The sequence below is a fragment of the Triticum dicoccoides genome, chromosome 1A (assembly GCF_002162155.2).
Source record: "Triticum dicoccoides isolate Atlit2015 ecotype Zavitan chromosome 1A, WEW_v2.0, whole genome shotgun sequence".
NCBI classification, from domain to species: domain Eukaryota; kingdom Viridiplantae; phylum Streptophyta; class Magnoliopsida; order Poales; family Poaceae; genus Triticum; species Triticum dicoccoides.
In genome coordinates this window covers 454,480,385-454,488,749 of record NC_041380.1, presented here as the reverse complement: position 1 = coordinate 454,488,749, position 8,365 = coordinate 454,480,385, and the positions used below count along the sequence as shown (strand labels likewise).

At 54.4% G+C, this 8,365-nt stretch overlaps 1 pseudogene; it reads left to right on the top strand.

Annotated features, from left to right (window-relative positions):
* On the top strand, positions 1–6,882 carry LOC119353679 (annotated as a pseudogene).
* The last annotated feature ends 1,483 nt before the right edge of the window (positions 6,883–8,365 follow it).

Below are 8,365 nucleotides of genomic sequence, written 5' to 3'. Positions count from 1 at the left end.
ATGGGTCGATGCCTTCGCCGCCGCCGGCCGCGGGCGTCCCGCCGCGACGACCGGATCAGCGCCCTCCCCGATGACCTCCTCCTTTCGGTCCTGCGCCGCCTCGACATCCGGACGGCGCTCGGCACCGCGGCCCTCTCCAGGCGCTGGGCCCGCCTCAACCGCGAGCTCCCAGTCCTCAGCTTCAGCGTCCAGGGCATGCTCCCGCCGCGCTACCACCGATGGGTCCAGCTCTGCCGCGACATTGGGGGAGCTATTTTTTTCCAGTACGAAAGGCACGCCATGACACGAGAGCTGTAAGACAATAAGTTTTGGGGAACCAGCACTACCCTCTAGGGGTGGCTTATCTCATTATATATAATGGTTGTGTTACAATATGTACCATATACGTACATAGGTACAGAAGCTATACATAGTCTAACACCCTCCCTCAATCTTAGCCACTTTCTAAAGAACTGAGAAGGGTAAGATTGCGCCTACAAGCCTCAAACTGTGGCAGCGGTAAAGGCTTAGTGAAGATGTCTGCAAGTTGATCCTTAGATGAGATAAACTTGATCTGGAGTTGCTTCTGTGATACACGTTCCCGTACAAAGTGATAGTCAACTTCAATGTGTTTCATTCGGGCATGAAATACTGGATTTGCAGAAAGGTATGTAGCACCGATGTTATCACACCAAAGAATAGGAGGCTGTGGTTGAGACAAACCCAACTCCTGAAGCAAAGACTGCACCCAAATAATCTCTGCAGTAGCATTAGCCACAGCCTTGTACTCAGCTTCAGTACTGCTACGTGACACAGTAGCATGTTTCCGAGCACTCCAGGCGATCAAATTAGAGCCAAAGAATACTGCATAACCCCCCGTGGATCGCCTGTCATCTGGGCTACCAGCCCAATCTGCATCAGAGAAGGCCGAAAGGACCCGAGAGGAAGTCGGCCGAATATGCATATCAAATGTCAGGGTGAACTGAACATAACGAAGAATGCGTTTAACAGCAGCCCAATGAGTATCTCTGGGAGCCTGAAGATACTGACAAACCCTGTTAACAGCATAAGAGATATCTGGTCTCGTGATCGTCAAGTACTGAAGTCCACCAACAATGCTCCTGTACTCTGTGGCATCCGTAGGAGACAAAAGCTCACCATCAACAGCTGTTATCTTGTCGGTAGACGACATGGGTGTGGTGGTCGGTTTGCACTTCAGCATGCCAGCTCTCTGTAACAACTCCAAGGAGTACTTCTTCTGCGTAAGGACAAGACCAGTAGCACGAGAAGTGACCTCAACTCCAAGAAAGTAGTGAAGCTTCCCAAGATCTTTGACCGCAAAATCAGCACCAAGAGAGCAGACAAGAGCATCAGCAGCATACTGAGAAGAGCTGACAAGGATAATATCATCGACATATACCAAAAGATACATAGTGACTTCTGGCTTCTATAGAAGAAATAACGAAGTGTCAGCAGTAGACGGCACAAACCCATGAGCACGAAGGGCAGAGGCAAGGCGGGCATGCCAGGCACGAGGAGCTTGCTTCAAACCATATAGTGCTTTGGAAAGACGACAGATATAGTCAGGACGATCAGGATCAGAGAAACCAGGCGGCTGTTTCATATAAACCTCTTCCTCCAAAAATCCATGTAGAAAAGCATTCTGCACATCAAGTTGACGAAGTGACCAACCACGAGAAACAACAATGGAGAGAAGAAGCCGAATAGTGGTAGGCTTGACGACAGGACTGAAGGTGTCCTCATAGTCTAAGACCATGACGCTGCCGAAAACCGCGAGCAACAAGTCGCGCTTTGTAACGCTCAATAGATCCATCCGAATGCTTCTTCACTTTGAATACCCATTTTGAGTCAATAACATTTACCCGTGGTGGTGGAGGAACGAGAGTCCATGTCTTGTTACGAAGAAGAGCATGAAACTCCTGCTCCATAGCCTCTCGCCAATGTGGAATGCGCAGGGCAGCCTGATATGAGCGAGGCTCAGAAGATGGATCCGCAACAGCAGCAGCCAAACAAGCAGCCAACCAAGCAACCGTACCATCCTTACGTTCCTTAGGTTTGAAAATGCCACTGCGACTGCGTGTATGTGGTCGGGACACAGGAACCACCGAGGTCGACGGAGCAGCCTGCAACGGGCTGGAGGACGGCGACGTTGACGAGTCAGCCGGTGACGAGGAGCCAGTCACGATAGCCTCGGACTCGGTTGGCGAAGAAGGCCGACCCACTGGCGAAACCGACAAAGCAGACGAAGCAGCTGGCGACTCCGGCATCACAGACCGGGCCGATGGCGAGCTCGGCATAGTGGGCCGTGGCGCGGCCGGTGTCGCGGGCCGATCCGCTGATGAAGGCGACGTGAGGACCCGAGCCGCGGGCGAAGACGGCGTGACGGGCCGAGCCGCAGGCGAAGACGGCGTGACGGGCCGAGCCGCGGGCGACTCGGCGGCCGCTGGCGAAACGGACCGAGCAGTGGAGATGCTCGGCGCGACGGGCTCGTCGGGTGACCATGCATGGGCACGCGAATCGATGCCATGCAACATAGGGCGATCGACGTGCCCACCAGAAGACGACGATGATGATGGTGAATTCTCCAACAGCTCCAAACGAGCTCCACGTCCGGTTCCTGCACCATGGTTAGGTAACAGCAAAGGAGAGTATGCAACATCATCAAATTGGTCAGAAGCAACAGAGGATGAATGCAGGGATGGTGGTTCGACAGTGGACACAGGAAGGTTGGCAAAGGGAAAAACATGCTCATCAAACACGACGTCCCGAGATATATAGACACGATTAGTGGGAACATGAAGACATTTGTAACCTTTATGAAGAGAGCTATAGCCAAGAAAAACACACTTCTTAGAACGAAACTCAAGCTTGCGCTTGTTATATGGACGAAGATGCGGCCAGCAAGCACACCCAAATACCTTGAGAAAGGTATAATCAGGTTGTTCATTAAGGAGAACCTCAATGGGAGTCTTCATGTTTAAAACACGAGTAGGAGTACGGTTGATGAGAAAGCATGCAGTGGTGAAAGCATCACTCCAAAACCGAAACGGAACAGATGCATGGGCCAAAAGAGTAAGACCAGCTTCAACAATATGACGATGCTTACGCTCGACTAAACCATTCTGCTGATGTGTATGTGGACATGCTAAACGATGAGCTATCCCAAGCGACTGAAAGAAAGAGTTGAGGTTGCGATACTCGCCCCCCCAGTCTGACTGGACATGAACAATTTTGTGCTTGAGAAGACGTTCAACATGTTTTTGAAACTGAACAAAAATATCAAACACATCAGATTTGCGTTTAATAAGGTAAAGCCAGGTAAAGCGACTATAAGCATCAACGAAACTGATATAGTAATTATGACCACTGACAGAAGTCTGAGCAGGACCCCATACATCTGAAAACACAAGTTCTAAAGGATGTTTCACCTCACGACTGGACTCCGAAAAAGGAAGTTGATGACTCTTCCCCTGCTGACAAGCATCACACACTGCTACATCTTTATGACTAGACAAACTAGGAAGCTCATGACGACGCAAAATATGACGGACAATAGGTGTGGCTGGGTGACCGAGACGAGCATGCCACTGTGACGGAGAGACCCGAACTCCACTGAAAACACGAGCGACACCAGGATGCTCCAGACGGTAGAGGCCCTGGCACAACCGCCCACTAAGAAGAATGTCCCTCGTGCCCCGATCCTTAATAAAAAGATCAAAAGGGTGAAATTCACAAAGCACATTATTATCACGTGTGAGTTTAGAAACTGAAAGAAGATTACGGGTCACAGATGGAACTCGAAGAACATTGCGAAGCTGAAGACTCCTATTGGCATGTCTAGTGAGAAGAGATGCTTGACCAATATGAGAGATGTGCATACCTGCTCCATTGGCGGTGTGGATCTTGTCGGAGCCATGATAGGGTTCACGAGTGTGAAGCTTCCCCATCTCGCTGGTTAGATGCTCTGTCGCCCCAGAGTCCATGTACCAGTGTGGATCGATGGAGTAGGACTGAGTGTGTCCCTGTTGCTTCTGCGGCGCGGGACGATCAGCCATGGCGACCTGACGGGCATTGTTGCGTGTATCTTTGCCGTCATTGCCAAGACCAAGGAAGCTTCGCTGGAAGCGCTTATGACACTTGGAGGCCCAGTGCCCATCGCGGCCACAAAGCTGACACACACGTGGACCGCCAACCCCCGGTAAGGTCGCAATAGGTGGGGGGGCCGAGGCGGGCGACGGTGGCAGCCCCAAGGGAGACCGGGGTGATGAAGAAGAGCGGCCACCCTTGGTGGCGGCGTTGGCCGAGAGGGAGCCAGTGCCCCTGGTGCGGCGAGTCTCGACCCGTTGCTCAGTGAGAAGGAGCCGAGAGAAAACCTCGTGTGCCAGCATGGGTGTCGAGTTGCCCCGCTCGTTGATGATCTCGACTAAGGCATCATACTCCTCATCAAGACCATTGACAATAAACGAGTTGAACTCGGAGTCGGTGAGGGGCTGTCCAATGGAGGCCAATGTGTCGTCGAGGCCCTTGACCTTGTTGTAGAACTCAGTGGCAGTGGAGTCAAGCTTCTGACACTCTCCAAGCTGACGACGGAGTGCAGATACACGAGCCTGGGACTGCGCTGCAAAGGTGCGCTCAAGGATGGTCCAGGCCTCATGAGACGTCTTCGCGAAGACAACAAGGCCGGCAACTGCCGGCGAGAGCGACCCCTGGATGGAGGAGAGGTTCGCCTGGTCCTGCCCCGTCCAGACGCGATGGGCCAGATTGTAGACCGGACCGTGCATGCTGTCTACCAGCGCGGGTGGGCAGGGAAGCGATCCGTCGACGTAGCCTAGCAGGTAGTGACTCCCCAAGAGCGGGAGAACCTGCGCACGCCAGAAGATGTAGTTGTCGGCGGAGAGCTTGATGGTGATGAGATGACCGAAGTGAAACGGCGGCGGCGAAGACAATCCCATCGAGGAGGCTGCCTGGGGTGCAAACACCATGGAGGCAGCCGGAGGCACCGAAGCCGATGCGGGAGGAGGCGGGACCGCAGCCAGGGCGGGCGCCGCAAAGCTCGCGGCCGGTGCGGACGCCGCAAGGCCCGCGACCGGGGCGGACGCCGCCAACCCCGCCAGCGGGGCAGTGTGATCCGCTTGCGGCAGGAGCGGCGGGACGACGCCTGCGGAGTCCGCAGCGGACGGCGGCGCCGCGGTGTGGACCACGAGGTCACGCCCAAGCGAGGGCGCCGGCGGCGTGGAGAAGACGGAGCCGATGCTCCTTGTCCCGATCGGAGCCGGAACAGAGACGGCATCGAGCGGGAGGTTGAGCAGAGCCGCAAGAGAGGCCGGGAGGAAGCCCGCAGCAGTGGAACCGGTGGTGGCGGCGCTCGACATGGCGGCGGCGCGATCGGTGGCGCGGCGGCGACGGTGAAGGCGGCGGCGGCTGCGGCGGCGGTGCGGGTATTAGGGTTTAGAAGCGGAAGCGATCGTAACCTAGCGTGATACCATGTAAGACAATAAGTTTTAGAGAACCAGCACTACCCTCTAGGGGTGGCTTATCTCATTATATATAATGGTTGTGTTACAATATGTACCATATACGTACATAGGTACAGAAGCTATACATAGTCTAACAGGAGCTCATGCCCAACATCACAAGGTACGAGCAGCGGGCCATGCGCGCCCTGACCAGGTCCGTCGAGAGCTTCTTGGGCACCGTGGCTCGCCGGAGGAGGGTCACCCAGGCTCAGGGTGGACTTCTTCGTCACCCACAACACCGGCTGCCTGAATCAGCTCATCGCGGAGGCCATCGACGCTTGGGGGGTGGACGACCTCGAAGCTGTTGCCAAGCCAATCTACAATCAACCAGGAGCAGTCCACAGCTTTGGCAGCCATGGCCTGTGCAAGGAGCCCAGCGCGGCACGCCTGCAAAGCCTCAAGCTTGGAGGCTGCGTGCTCCCGCCGCTGCACGAGTACGGCGCGCTCACCACGCTCGTCCTGCAAGACATACCGGATTCGACGCCCGAGGCAACCTACGAGGGCGTCTTCACCTCGTGCCTGCAGCTGCAGGTGCTGCACCTCATCTCCTGCAGGTGCAGCGGGAGCAGCGGCGTGGTCGTGGACGCCCCCATGTCGAAGATCAGGGAGCTCGTTGTGGACAGGTGCAGGTTCAGACGGATACGCCTGAGGGCTCTTCCTAGCCTCGAGAACCTTGCCTCCGAGGGAACCATAGTGCACTTGGAGGAGTCCACTGTCCACCTCGTTTCCCTGTCTCAGGAAATATAACCTCACCTTGTGCCTCGGGATGACACTGCAAAGGTTTCGCCAAGCTCTATCGCAGCACCTCGAGATAGAGCCTGAAACGTTTCTTGGATGCATGCCGGGCATAACCAGCCTGATTCTCAGGCTCACTGGGCCTGACAGATGGATCGTGCCGTCGAGCCCCCCATCGCCGCCGTTGTTGCCGAACCTGAGGAGGCTGCTGGTCGCCGATGTGCCTTCATCCTGGGATGTCTCGTGGCCCCGGCTCCTCCTCGAGACGGCGCCTTCCCTGGAGACGCTCCACATCCACATCGCAACTTGCGTAGAAGAGAAGCCCGGTGATGAGATACCCTGGCGACCCACCATGCTTCGGCACCATCATCACTTGGAGGAGTTTGTGATGGTTGGTTATGAGGGAACAAAGAGGCAGACCTACTTCGTCAAGTTTCTCATGGGAGCATGCACGGTGTTGCGCCATGTCACAATGTTCAGGAACGGGCATGCTCGGAACAAGGGGCGCTGGGACTGGGAGTTGGTGACACATCAACATTTGTGGACCGACGAGGAGAAGAACAACACACTGAAGCACGTCATGGATGGGGTTTCTCCCTCAGCTGGCCAAGTTCGACTAGTTTTAGGCTGAGTCTTCTCATGTTTGTGCCTTCCCTGAAACCGTCTAGTGATGCACATGCTTCTTTGTAATTTATATATGTAATTCGGTGGAATTTGTAATCTCTAATTAGTTATAACACTCGAATATTGTGTTTGTTGATTGTGGTTTTTTCTGGTGCGAAGTACCGCATCCTATTTGTATGCATTATACATTCACAAGCTCTGTACTTCTGCTTCGCAGCTTGTCTCTGTGTGCCTTTCAGGTTCGGCTTGACTCATTCTTTTACTCAGTTGTAAAATATATATTTGTTTGCATAACAGACTTGGTGTTGTAAGATGTGGCATATGTATTCTCTCTATTATAATAGCTGGTCATACAAAGTTTCCTTTTCACATACCATTATCAAATCAAATATTATAGCCCTCTTGTGATATACTACAACATTGGTTGCTCTGGCACTCAAGTTCTCTGTGTCGTTAAACAGTTGCTTAACACTTACTATTGCTACTATTTCAAATACGATGTTCTAGCCGTCATATCGTGCTTTAGATATGCCTGCATCTATCCTGGTATGTGCAATTGGTCCGATCATATTTATTACCATGTTTGCCATTTTCAGTTTTTCTATTAAGCAGTCCATCTATATGTTTTTGCCATGCTAATTGACTTTCCTGTGTTCTGATGCATCATCTAAGAGCATATCCAGCCGCGCCCCCAACAGGCCCCCTCAGGCCACTTTTTCGGCGCCGACACCAAAAAAACGCCCCAGTCGCGCCCCCAGGACGACGAAAAGCGCCGGTTCGGCCATTTTTTCCGCCTGGCGGCCGCAGGCCGAACCCGGCGCACTGGGGGCGATCGGGGGCTCCGGCGCAAGGGAAAAGCGCGGCTGGCCCACACCGTCAAGCGAAAAGTCAAGATTTTCTTCCCCGACCCGCCTTCCACCCCCCGCGCCCTCGGCCGCCACTAGCTATATCCCGGGGCCGCCCGCCGCCCTTCACCGCTAGATAGCCATTCCCCGCCAGACAAATAGTAGAGGTTCGCCGCGGCAGCCCCTCCAACAACAGTTGGGCGTTTCCGGCCACGGAGGGGCAGTTCGGCGGGTGCACGCCCACCGGGCGCAAGGTGTTCGGCGATTTGCCTGCCTCAGCGATGGACTCGGATGACGAGGAAACGCTTGCGGCGCTGCTGGAGGAGGAAGCCGAGGCCGACGTCCAGGAAGAAGAGCATCTGATGGTGCTCGCCGCCCTCGCCCAGCTGCTGGCGAGTAATGAAAAGCCGCGGCAAGGTGACTCGGCGCCGGGGTGGGTGAAAGCAAAAAACCGGCATCGTCTCGAAGGCTACTTCATGCTCTACTCCGACTACTTCGCCGATGCTCCACTTCACGGCGATAAAACATTTCGGCCACGTTATCGGATGAGCCGAAAGCTCTTCCTCAGGATTGTGAGTTCCATCCGGGAGTTCGACAACTACTTCAAGTGCAAGATGGATTGCATCGGCAAACTTGGATTCGCCT